Source organism: Dermacentor albipictus, chromosome 4 (assembly GCF_038994185.2).
Source record: "Dermacentor albipictus isolate Rhodes 1998 colony chromosome 4, USDA_Dalb.pri_finalv2, whole genome shotgun sequence".
Taxonomy (NCBI): Eukaryota; Metazoa; Arthropoda; class Arachnida; order Ixodida; family Ixodidae; genus Dermacentor; species Dermacentor albipictus.
Genome location: NC_091824.1, coordinates 25224392 through 25237828, shown reverse-complemented (window position 1 = coordinate 25237828; position 13437 = coordinate 25224392). Strand labels below are relative to the sequence as shown.

Sequence of the window (13437 nt, the reverse complement as noted above, 5' to 3'; positions counted from 1 at the left end):
CCTTTGCGTTGATTACCGTCGACTGAACGCACTTACCCGTAAAGATGCCTATCCGTTGCCAACCATCGAGTCAATTGTGGGCAGCCTAGGTTCAGCGAAGTATTTCACGACTCTGGACGCTGCTAAGGGCTACTTGCAAGTAGAGGTGGAACCCGAGGACAGAGCAAAGACCGCCTTCACGTGCCATCGTGGGCTGTTTCAATTTGAGCGAATGCCATTTGGTCTGTGCAACGCCCCAGCCACATTTCAGAGGCTAATGGATCGGGTTCTGGGCAATGCCAAATGGTCCCATGCCATGTGCTACCTCGACGACATCGTGATCTATTCCGAAACGTTTGAGGAGCACATACGTCACGTTGGGGACATACTTGGGAGGATCAGGTCAGCGGGCATGACGCTAAATCCGGCAAAGGCACAAGTGGCGCAAACTCGAGTCCACTTGCTGGGGTTCACCCTAGGAGGAGGCTCCATTGAGCCGAATTCGGAGAAGCTCCGGGCTCTCCTGGATTTTCCCGCCCCCAAAGATGTACGCGGCCTCCGCCGCTTCCTCGGAATGGCCAATTTCTACCGGTCATTTATTCCATCTTGTGCGAAACTCCAGGCACCGCTGACAAAGTTGTTGGGGAAGTCTGTGGAGTGGCGTTGGGAACCGGAGCAGGAGCAGGCATTCCGCGGCTTGTCCCGAGCCATCGCCGAGACAGCTCGCCTCAGATTGCCTGACCTGACCAAGAAATTCGTCGTTCAGACGGACGCGAGCGATTTGGGATTGGGGGCGGTCCTCCTTCAGGAATTCGATGGTGTCCTGCACCCTCTGGCTTTTGCTAGTCGGGCGCTGCTCCCTGCGGAGAAGAACTACTCCGTGACGGAAAAAGAGTGCTTAGCGATTGTGTTTGCACTGAGGAGATTTGACGTCTATTTAGACGGCACGAAGTTCTTCGTGCAGACGGATCACAGCGCGCTCAGCTGGCTCACACTGTAAAAAAAATTTGCCTTACTTTACAGAAAATTTGCTGGTAATTTGTGACCGAACACTCTTCCGTAAATTAAGAACGGTCATTTCCGTAGAACGGACAACTGTAAAAAAAGAGACCGTAATACAAGATACGAGTGCTTCTGTATCTAGAAAACGGAAGATTCTGTATTCTGAATCTGTACTATAACCGTTAAAGTACAGGTGCTTCCCGTATTTCATCTTGCAGAGCATATCCATTCGAAGAATGTGCCATCGGGCACAAAATTGCCCAGGACGTGCGAGAGTCGACCGAATTTCATTGGTGTGCTATTTGCTGGGATCAGCCGTGCCACCATCTGCGTTCAGCATGTGCATACGTGACCCACTGTTTTCAGCGGTCTTGAGCAGAAATGCAATTTGGTCAACGCTCGCACTTCCAGGGTACTTTTGTCCACGATAGTACATCTCCTTTAATGCAAATGTCATGAAGGCAGCTCATAGTAAAAGCAGCAGGTCACCATTGAGAAAATTGTCTTGCCAACACACTGACATGGCTGCAGAGATGAAACACTTTGCACTTTGTGATATGAATGCACTGCATAGCATATATACAAAAAGGTGCAACATTTCAGTCCTCAAGTTCTTAGATCACAGAAGCAACTTTATTTTCTTCAATCACTCGTCTTGCACTTCTTCCTGGTGAAAGTTGTTCTTGACTCCAAACACTTGCAAGGATAAACTTGCTGCTGTTAGGAGAAACAAATAGTCTTCGTGAATATCCATCCTAAAGAAAGCGGCAAAAAAGTTTAATCACAGAACACGAGAAAGCAGTAACTTCTGTGTTAGAAAAACATGTAAGTAGATCAACATTGCTGGCACAAGGGATGTTGCTGTAGCCAACATTTCGACATAGGTGCTTGTCATTAGGGTAGCAAATGTTTTCCTTGGCTGTGTTGTGGGATTGTGCATATCTCACTGGCCCCTAGCCTCATTGGGGGAGAAGTAACTGGTGCATTAATAGGTCAAGAGAAGCCAAAGTGTTAAAATAAAGGAAGGAAGGGTGTGCTTAGCAGTGGTGATCGTGATGGAGCGGGTATGAGCAATGCTGTCAGTACTTGCCAAGAGTAGGGGTGACCAAAACAGAAAACGATGTACACATGTATGCAGTCATTAATCCAGTAGAACCAATCTTCCCAGAAGACAAAATAGGTATCAAGATAAACAGTTTGCACTTTTGAAAAAGGAAAACGAAGAATTAAGGAAAATAAATTTTGTATCAAGATGCATCTGGTTAAGATCACTGCAAATGGTAAATGAAGGCACATTATGAATATATATTTTGTTGCAAGCCGATGAAGAAAGTATATATTAACCAAATATTAAAAAATAGGGACATTAAAATTAAACTGGATATGACCATAAAACAGTAAAGAACAGCCTGTGGAAAAAAATGGGATGGATAATATAACCAGGTGCAAGATTGCAAAACGTCGAGTGCTGTTTATATTCATGCTGCTGTTGACGGCTTCAAGTTTCTGTCTTCCTGTGGAACCTTTGTCTTACTTGAACAAGGAAATGGGTCATTTTTTAAACAAGCCAGTTCAAATGCAGTTCAAAGCTTCAGCGGTGTTATAATGAAAGAAAATATTATGGTCAGTTCTCCTGCTCATCTTGAAACTTATTGTGCGCAACAAACAGGGACGAAGAATAGAAGAAACACAATGTTAAGCGCTCGTCCTTGTGTTTCTTCTATTCTTCGTCCCTGTTTGTTGCGCACAATAAGTTTCAAGATGAATTTGTTCCAACTAGGCCGACTCGCAGTCTTGCTTGAGTTCTCCTGGGTGTGCTTTCATTCACCAGTTATTTCCACCGGTGTAAGTTCAAAATTTAATGGTCTAAATGGACCTTAGCTCCTGGCAAACCATTAGCTGGTCTTTTTTTCAACACAGATGCCTGCACATTATATGTGTTGGCAGGAGTGCTAGCGAACTACATTATACTTGTTGCCACAACCAAAGTGAAACTAGGTAACAGTGATTGAAAAAAAAACCAGCATTCCACAATACTGATTCAAGTCGTCTGGAAAAGTTGCTTAAGTTAACGTACACCCCCTACTCCACCAGACAATTATTCACCACACTGACTCTCATGGTGTCAACCATGCTATTACAACACTAGGCATCAAGTGAGGAGAATTAGGGGATAAGAGGGCACAATGCTTTTTGTTAGAACATCAAATGTGCTTTACATAAATGCTACATTCCAACTAACAAAGGAGCAACCGGTTTGTGAGATAGTGACCAATGCATACAAAAGCTAATGACATTCTGTGCAGCAGAATGTTGACGATGAGGTGTTATGCGCACAAGTGTACTCTTTCACACAAAATGACATCCTGCACTCAAACCTTGTGCCAATATTAGAGTTTGAAAAACACCGTAGTGGAAAGCAGAGTGCTAAATTTGTTGAAAATTACTAAAAATTATTCGATTATTCATTATCGTTACTGTTCGTTAAAGATTCACAGATTGTTCCCTATGGGTGCTGTAAACAGGCACCCTGCTTTTACAGTGGTAGCAACAATGATCTGTGGCACAGACAAGAATAAATGCTCATTAAGTTTATGCAAGAGTATATCCTACAAATTACACCCCATTTCACATTCCAATATGGTAGAAGAGGAAGACAAAAAAAACTACTTTCTGGTGGAGGATGCATACCCCAGAATAGAAGAAACAAGCGTACTCTAACCATTGCTGCTGCCTATGCCTGTGCACTAGCAGTTACATATAATATGGCAGTTACAATTGTTTTTCCACAAGCACTGCAAGCTGCGGCCAGTTTACCAGTACACAGCTGTAATAAATTTAGGGCAAGCTAAAGCTCTCTAATGGATTTATCTCATATGACACAATTGGAATGCAATATTCTGCAAATAAGTGAAGCGCGATGTGCCATCCCATACAATGAAACACCTTTGAAGAATCTGAATCACCACCTGCACTCTTAGGCAAAGTTACACCCTTTGGAGTGCCGCTTCTGCCACACAACAATAATCGTTATTTGCCTCGATGCGTTTCCTTTCTTGAAGACGCCACGCCCGCTACTTTGTTGTCGGGAATGCTATCATGCTGATAACGCGCATGCCGTTCGTTACTGGAAAGCACAGGGCTCGCAGCGTTAAAGAAAGAAAATGCATAAAGGCAGATGACAATTATCGTTGTGTGGAAGAAGGGGCACTTCAAAGGGTGTAACTCTGCCTAAGAGTGTGAGCCGTGACGAGGGAAAAGAGTGTGTTCTGTGTAAAGTAGTGCACCTGTATAACCTAAAGCTTTGGAGAATGCATTTAGTATGAGCTGGGAAGGTTCCTAATTTTATATGCACACAGTGAAAACCTCCATGCAGTTTTGCAAAATGCGAACCCCCAACCTTTTTGTTGTTCAAACGTAATGACACGTAGGGCCATAACATGTACATTATGGGTTTCGTTCCCAAACAATCAAAGTGAATAGCACCACCCTAAGTGTTATGTGCCTTCTTGTTAGTGTCGAATGCTGCGATCGGCAGAGAAACGGATTTCTGGAGCAATATAAAGTATTAGGTACTGTGATATCAGTTCTTTCACTGCTGTTTTAGCATTATCGGGTCCTAAAGTAAAGAAACGAGAAATAAATACATGCATATTTTACGCTACAACCCTCATAAGTATTTAGTAGTCTGGATTATAAAGGATTCCAGATTTACAATGCAGGACAGATTTTATTCCACTGAAAGAATGGCATCATGCCAATGATTCTGCATTTGGTGCTATATTTATTTGCATTTAGTTCAGTTGGAATGTGTGTGTGTATCGCCAGCGATATCGCTTGACATTTTTTATATTGGCTGTTTTCTAAATTTAGGCAAATTCGTATTCGCAAATAACCTTGTATGACACCAAGAACTTGCTTAGCAGGAGTATTTCTAACATTTGCAAGATATGAGGCCCTTGAAAGCGGCCTGGGGTACACGCCGCCCCCTAATCTCATCAGCAAGTTTCTGGAACTCATCTACGAGGTTTCTTATGATCAATGTAAAGTTGCTTGAATGGGGGAAATAGGGAATTTATAACAGGTGAATTATGCAGCATAAGAATGATGTCAGCAAGAAGCAAGCATCAAGAACTATAAAATGAAGACTATAAAATGCAAGAATTATTTGGGATGATTTAAAATTCTGGCATTGGAACGAAATGTCTTTCAATCTGTATATAAACTCTGATTATTCACTCTACTACCACTGCCTTCATTAGAAACATTCATAATCATTATCCTATCTATGCCACATCATCCTAGCTAATATTCAAGCCTTCATAAGCTGCTTTTTTTACTGCTAATTCTCTGTGGGAAAGAGGTGTCCGTATGAAGACCATATCATATACTTATTACCCGTTTTTTTGATAAATGATAAGGGAAAAACTTCACACCAAAAATGCATTGAGCTTGAGCAAGTTCTGCGTTTGATGCTGTTGATTCTTTTTTTCCCTTTGCCATCATTGACCCACCTGGTTAGCTAAGTAGACAGAAAAGCTGCAGGAGAAAGGTGGGGGTGCCAAACCAGACTTGTGCCCCAGGGGACCTTTTCACGGTCACTGGAGGAACTGCCTGTGGCCTCGGCATCTTCCTTGAGGGCCACGGCCATGTCTAAGAAACCTTGTCTCCACAGGCTGCACAAAGAAAGATAATTTGCTGAGCTAAGTCTTTTTCTTAAAAGAACCCATTTAAGTTGTATTCGTGGCTTTGCACCACAAAACTGACACATGACTGGCCACTCAAGACACTTTATGTGTATTCGCAGGCTTATTCCTTGGAAAAACACTTTTATGTAGCACACAATGAGTAACAGTAACAAAAAAGTGTATCAGGAGGCTTTCATATTGCTCTACAACTTTTCATTGACACATTTCATTTAATTATTTGAGATATTTAATAAATAATTAAGAATTATGTAATTAGGCAGAATGCACAATATAATCAGAGTATCTCCAGGCGATGGCAAACATTACCTTCATTTTGTCTAGTTACATCGCATTTACATATTTCTGAATCTTGGTGCACGATAGTTAAGACACCCTGTAGATCAAAAAACAATATTAAAATTTTCATAATCATCTCTTGCGTGTTATTGGTGGCTATGGCTGCTTCAAGTTATTCTTTCAGTGTGGTACAAGCAGTTTTGAAGTGAAATTGTTTTGCATCGAGGGCATGTAATCTAGGCAATCAAGCAAAAGGTCAAGTTGTGTTCACTATTCAGATGTTTAACTAAGAAGCTGCAGGAAAAGGAAACAAGACACAACACCTAATAAACAATGCAAAATTCGAAAATTTAAACTGAACAAGAAACCAGTTTTTGAAAACACAGAAAAAAAGCCAGCAGCTTACATTGAATACACCCTTGCTATGTACTCCAAGTGAAGTTGTTACCGCAATGCTTGGGCACCATATGAACGTAACAATCAACAACTTCGAGCAGAATATTAACACCACTAAATGAACTGGCCTTTGAAGATTCTTGATCTGAAATCCTCAACGACTTGTTCTGGCGTTTAATCTGTCAAGCTCAATCTGTATTCTCAAAAGCTGGCTCTCGGCCATAATTTCTCTAAACGCAACATCAGCTTAAATCTCAAGATAGGGTTGACCTGTAAATAAACTGGATAATGCATGGCAAACATCATGAACTCTCTTACATGTTAACCAGAGGGTTCACTCATGCAGCCATGAAATTGTGATGCAGACACGATATATTGAAGCTGGTTTTGTGAAGTGTTTCATGCTTCCAAGGCTTCTTCAGTTGTGAAAGCTGTCTCCGTTAGCTAAATAAGCGATGAGAATAAAAAAAGAACTTCAACATGCTCACAATATGTTGGCCATTTGCAAGTAAACAGCAGCCTTTTTGGGTACCCAGGTTGCCTGGTGCAAATCTACTATGCCACAGTACTTGCGTTACCCAGTACCGGCCACTTTAAAATGCAATGTGTTCAGAACCCTTTCCTTCTGTTTGTCTGCTTTGGAAACAGTTTAACATGTGTTCAGTAGGCGTCGAGAAAGGGGACAGAAAACACTGTGCACCACTGATTTCTAACATGTTTCGCTGGGTGCAGCACACCGCACCGGATGCAGGTGAAGCCAGTGGAAATGCGATGTCATGCAGTCGCTTGTCCTGGAAGCAGGGCATATGGTGGACTAACTAGTGCGTGCGATCAGATAATATTGCTGCCGAAAAACTTTTCTTTGTGGTTTTTCACATTTTAGGAGGTCTCTACATGTCTGGTAAGCACTTTTATGACAATCTGAACCCGTATACGATAGTGTTCTTTTACATCAAGTTTTTTCTGATTTACCAGTGTTTCCATTGCACGCCACTTATGTTAGCGACACTGTAGACACTACAATGGAAAAATTCTGGACACCTCGAAACACTGCTTGGGTAGTTTATGGCACATCAGGCAGGCATGTTAGGGGAAGAAATGCTACACACCCGTGCAACAAAGTGCTGCCGCAAAGTTGTCAAGCACCAACTTCCGGGACAAGGCCGGCTTCAGTCGAGGGCGCTCGATGTGCTGTTCATCCCCTGTAGTAGAGATCAGTGGCGTGGACCCTTTTATACTGGCTGTCTTTTCTGGTCGGAACCTTGGAAACAGCTTCCACCATACCTTTTTTGAACCTGCAACATGTGCAGAGAAAGTCACATCACTGTGCGTTGATTGTATGGCTTTATTGTGCTACACATTCTATCAAATCATTAAAAAATACAGTTCACACATTTTTACTTCTGTATATAGACAGTCTAGTTGCTATACACGCGAAACATTATCATTCCTCTGACAGAATACAACAATAGAAGCGTACACTGCAAAGCTACACTAAAATTTAAATTGATGTGACACCATATGAGCATACAGTATGCTTACTGTATGCTTTAGCCCTGTGTCAAGTAAAAGTTAATTGTCAATCATTTATGGTGTATTCCTACTTATTCTGGGTCATCAAACTGTACAATCAATGTTCCAAGTTTACACAATGTTGGCTTTTGATTGCTTATGTGATCCGTTTCCTACTTACGCATGCAGTAATCCCACTGTATTAAGGAAAAAGAGAATAGGAAATGCCATGATAATCTTCTACATTTGATGAGGGCAGGAGCAATGACCAATAGCATGTGGTTGAAGCTACATATATACTCAGTTTTCACACAGCTTAATTATTCAGCAAGTAATAAAGAGCTATCCTGTGTACCTCTGCATGACCAATAAAATCTGACTACTTGACACTGCACTAAGGCTGCCGCTTGGTACTGTTCGGCAGTTCAGCTTTGGTTTTCTGATATACAGATTTGCACATAAATAATGCGACAGCAAATACAACACAAGGATAGGAATATGGGTCTCTTGGAAAAAGTACATACACATTATGATTATAATGTGATGTCATGCCACAATGAAACAGAAAGCAACGCATAGAAGTGGACGGCGCTTCTATGCCACCAAGGTTATTGGACAGACAGTACTTCAGAAGTGCCCGCAACACAATGTGTTGGCGGGCTAGTTGGTGTGAATCCATAAATACTTTGTTAAGTGCAAAACAATGGACACAAGAAAGACGACCAGCACAAGGCGCTACACTCAACTGACATCACTTTATTGCGTCGCTCCTTTATAAATAGTAGAATCTAGAAGAACATCCGCAGTTAGCACCATGTGCAGAGACCACCAACAACCAATCACAAGAGCGTACTCATGCGACGGGATCCAAAAAACCATATTGAGCACTGCACAGGGTTAAAGAAGGCACACTAATGCACTGTGACCCCAATGACTGTATGAAGAAAGCTTCCGATAACTCTCAGGCGGTGGTATCACAGCACTTTTTCAAAATCGTAGTATCACGAAACATGGCTTTGCACTTCCATATTTTACAATGTTGAGCCAAATGGGAACCTGTGCCTGTTGGTATGGATCGCTTAGGTTCGCAATGTTTCGTGATGCTACGATTTTGAAAAAAGGGCCGTGATACCACCGCCAGAGAGTTATCAGAAGTTTTCTTCATACAGTCATTGGGGTCACAGTGCATTAGTGTGCTTTCTTTAACCTTGTAAAGTGCTCAATATGTTTCTTTTTTGGATTCTGTCGCATGAGTGTGCTTTTTTGATCAGATGTTGGTGGTTCCTGCACTTGGTGTTCACAGCAAATGTTCTTCTAGATTCTGCTGTCTACAAAGGAGGGACGCAATATAGTGATGTCAGTTGAGAGTAGCGCCTTGTTCTGTCGTCTTTCTTGTGTCCGTTATTTTGTGCTAAAAAGCAATGATGTATTCCTTGTGTGTGTTTGAAGACAGCTCCACACGCAGTAGCGTATCCAGTATTGCTGCCCAGTGGTTTAGCTCGCCGCAGTTTGAAGTGCCACAAAACATAAGGAGAGAAACCTGCATTTATAGTCTTGTTGCAAACAAGAATATAACGTGAAGTGCATTCTGAGGCCAGAAACTATAAAAAAAAATTTCACGATGCACCGCTGTGCAAGGTTTTATAGCAAAGTCAAATACATTTAGTGTAAATATGACACTATGATGGTGCACAATGGTGGTAATCTGTAATAATATAAAAGGTGCCTTAATGTTACAACAAAAGCTGACATTACTTAATAATAGCCCTGTAAAATTTAGCATGCAGGGGCACCGCTTGGTTAAACAATAGTGATGTATTGACTATGTACACAAGTATTACCCACGCATTTCTGCCATTGTCTAAATGGCATAAATGAATGGGTAATACTTGTATACATAGATATTACATCTCTATTGTTTAACCAAATGGGTAAACTATGTCTGCCTGACACAAGACTAGAATTAAACCATAAATTATATATAGTCACCCTAACAGTAACACTTCACTTGAACTTCACAGTAAGTAGACGCCTGTTGATGCCAGCCTCCCCCAATGCTAAACTGTGCTGCATGCTCTACAGAGAAATTATAGTGGTATCACTCAACTCTAAAGCCATTCAGGACTGCAGCACTGTAGAAGACATCTACAAATGTCCCATTTCATGTATAACAGCCTGAATTGCTTGCACATCTTACCAAGTGCAAATTAAAATTTCTTTTTGTTTAGCATTTTTGCCTGCTAGACCACAATCCAATGTCATCAATATATTAACATATTACCTCAAAGAACCTAATTTGGCTTGTAGATTAACACCTTTGCATACTGCCACAGCTGCACTCTGTCATATGCGTTGCAATCATAAAGGAGTGCTGGTACACCAGCACTCCAATGTCACTAACAGTGATCACCTACACAGCTAAGTAAACGGTCCTGATTCAGGTGGCAAATAGCTATGAGAAAAAAAAATCCACTCACCTTTTGAGAGCTATAATACTGCAATAACTTGAGAGAGATGGACCCATTGCAGGCAGCAGACCTCTTCTCAGCTCCAGCACAACAGCAACTTGCCTTTCAGTAAAAGAAAAGGATTGATTAGTAATGATAAGTTACCTTGTTTTTGCTTAGTATCAATACAATCTGACTTTCATGCATATCCACTCTCCGCTTTAGTAATACAACTGAATTATTCATCAAATAAAAGAGTCTATGGTGATACCATTCGCTTCTCTTGTATGTCCAAATGTTTTCGCACTGATACCCCGTTTACTGCTTGCTTAGTGGCACGAATGCCTTGACTGCCCAGACATCATTCGAAGGAACACGTCTTGCTGCACCGCAAACGGTGCAGCAAGACGTTTTTTTCCGGTCACAATTAAAACGTGCACCCAAGCAAGAAAGTAACGATCACAGGTAGTGAGCGACTGCTATTGCCTCGAACGTTAATTTCCGTATTTTAACAGAAGTTCTTGTATCGGATACAGTATGCTCTCAAGCCAATACAAGCGTCAATACAAGAGCTCAACTGAACGCAGTTTTATTCTACGCTTTTAACGCGAGTGAACAAAAGGTTAGAAGTACCTCACGGAAATTGCGATCGAGCCAATCGCGCTACGACTGGAATCGATCTGAAAAGATAGGTTTTATCCTTTCCCCATTCATGCGTGATTTTTGCCCTAAGACGTTGCATAGTGGTCTTTTGAAACAATATTTCTGTTCGCGACACCGGCTTACCACACATCATTTTAACACCTACGTTATGCAAAACAAATAAGATTAAAATGGGCTTACCTCATGAGCAAGTTACCAGCGCGCGTAGACTGTTGAACACCCGTTGAGAGCAAGCAGGCTATCCGTGTCCAAGCGCATACGTGCACCCAAACACAGGACAACTTCTTCGATGCCGCAGCGAGCAGAGTTTTGTACACGAAGTGAAAGACATCCAGCGCAAATATCTCCGAGCGATGACGGCAAATAACGAGCGCACAAGCGGACACAACACAGCAACAAATTCGGAACTTTGCCAATTTGAACGTGCCGAGACCCAAGCAGCGTAACCATCCATCGTTTCTGTTCTTCGCTCCCGATGAGTCAATCTCTCTTCCTTGGGGTCTTGCTCCACCCTTGAGTACAAATCAAGAGATATTTACGGCGAATTAACAACATTTACAACACAACTCGAAAAATGCCGGCTGACTACACATGTGCATCTCCGTCTGCCACTCCTAACGGACGCGCAGCGCGCGCTGCCCCCTGGTGACGCACTCTGAGCGCGGAGAACCGAAGAGAATCGGTTTCGTTTTCGCATTTGTGCTCTAGTTACTGGAACTGCAATATAATTGCTTGACAATTAATTGAATTCTAAAAGAGGAGAATGCTTTCTCTCCCACAAGTTAGTGCGTTTTATACAAAGGGAGAGAGAATTCAAAAGGAAGAAAGGCAGGGAGGTCAACCAAAGCATTCGCTACTGGCGATAGCAAACCCCTGTGCTACAATGAAGTGCAAAGCAGTGCACTGCGATGCGTCCATAAGCTCGAGTACAGTGATAATTTGGGTGGGTTGGTGCATGTAATGAACGGTTAAATAATGAGTTGTGTCATAACATTACCCATGCATAAAGCACGTGGAACTAGTGGTGTTGCATTCTATAGGTCAAAAAGAAATAAAGCTTGAATCGTTACATCTCGACACTGGGCATTCTTTCTTTCCGAAATATTTTTTTCTTCTTTTTGACAGTATACACAGTACTAGCACGGTAATAGGTCCTTCATCTTCAGTCACCTTCCAGTAGTTTACATACATGTCGGTGCATGTTCGCGTTCTTGATTCTACCGTACAAGAACGAGCGCGCTTACCGGTCTTGTTTCAAGATGAAGCACCAAATATTTGCGATTACATCTTACCGCAAGAATTAACACATGAACAGTGAAGATTATGCGTAATCGATTTGTCTCAATGAATGGGCAGTTATTGTCAGAGACGAGATATTTTGTAAATATCATGGGAATGAGTTCAACCAACTACATTGCAGTTCAGCAGTGCTCTTTGACACTTGGGTTAATTGCTTGCCGCATTCGAAAATTTCCTCCGACCGTTGTACTTGGATCTATAGGCCGCCAGTCCCCTTCGAGACCATTTATTGCCAAATGTAAACGCAGTTACGGTCATTATACCACTCCCTGCGTTTCGGTACTGATTTAGAGTGCGCACAATTTTTGGCGTATAGAGCACCAATGTCATTCCCAGTGTACCAGCACCTGAGTGCCGCAAGCTTGTTTACGTATGCACGTATGTCCCCGGCTCTTCATTCACTTAAACATATATGCTGCGTTATTAACTACAAAGCGCTTAATTTGAGAACATTGCGAGAACACGCATATATTTGCGCATATGATCAGCGTTACTAAGCCCATATGCATATGCTATGCCCGAAAGAAAAATACAGGTGTACAGAAAAGACGACGAGCAACAAACCGAAAAACGAGTTGTGGCCGCGCTATTGATGATCGTGAACGACCACGGATGTTCCATTGATGAAAAGAGTGAGATCGCGCCTTCAATGTTGGACCATCGCTTTGAATCGAGACGTTGAAATAATTAATTTTGGCCGCCCGATCCACAAAGACGCTCACCTGGTGTTGATGAACACACACACACACACACACACACACACACACACACACACACACACACACACACACACACACACACATATATATATATATATGCACATACAGCGCCGATGTCATTGTCAGCGCACCATGCAGCAGCTGAGCGGTGCAAGTTTGTTTTCATTGGAGATTGGAACGTGTATCCACCACACTTCGTCCACTTACACATATATGTTGTATTATAATCTGCACAGCGTTTACACCGAATAATATATATATATATATATGGAGAGAGAGAGAGTGCGCGTCAATGTATATCTATACGATCTGTTATTGAAGCTTTCGGTAGAAGGCTGAGTCTGCACGTGTCTTCATAATGTGTACAGTTCGCCTGTTCAATAAATTGTTCTTGGATGGAACTCTGCGAGTACAAGTGCATGCTCATTTAGACAG

General features: G+C 42.1%; 1 long non-coding RNA gene across 1 annotated transcript; it reads right to left on the bottom strand.

Annotated features, from left to right (window-relative positions):
* Positions 1-1573: 1573 nt before the first annotated feature.
* On the bottom strand, positions 1574-7674 carry LOC139059043 (uncharacterized). Its single transcript, XR_011513829.1, has 3 exons — positions 7472-7674; positions 5496-5657; positions 1574-1698 (listed from the first exon to the last, which is right to left on the bottom strand). It is a non-coding gene; the product is annotated as an uncharacterized lncRNA (long non-coding RNA).
* Positions 7675-13437: the final 5763 nt, after the last annotated feature.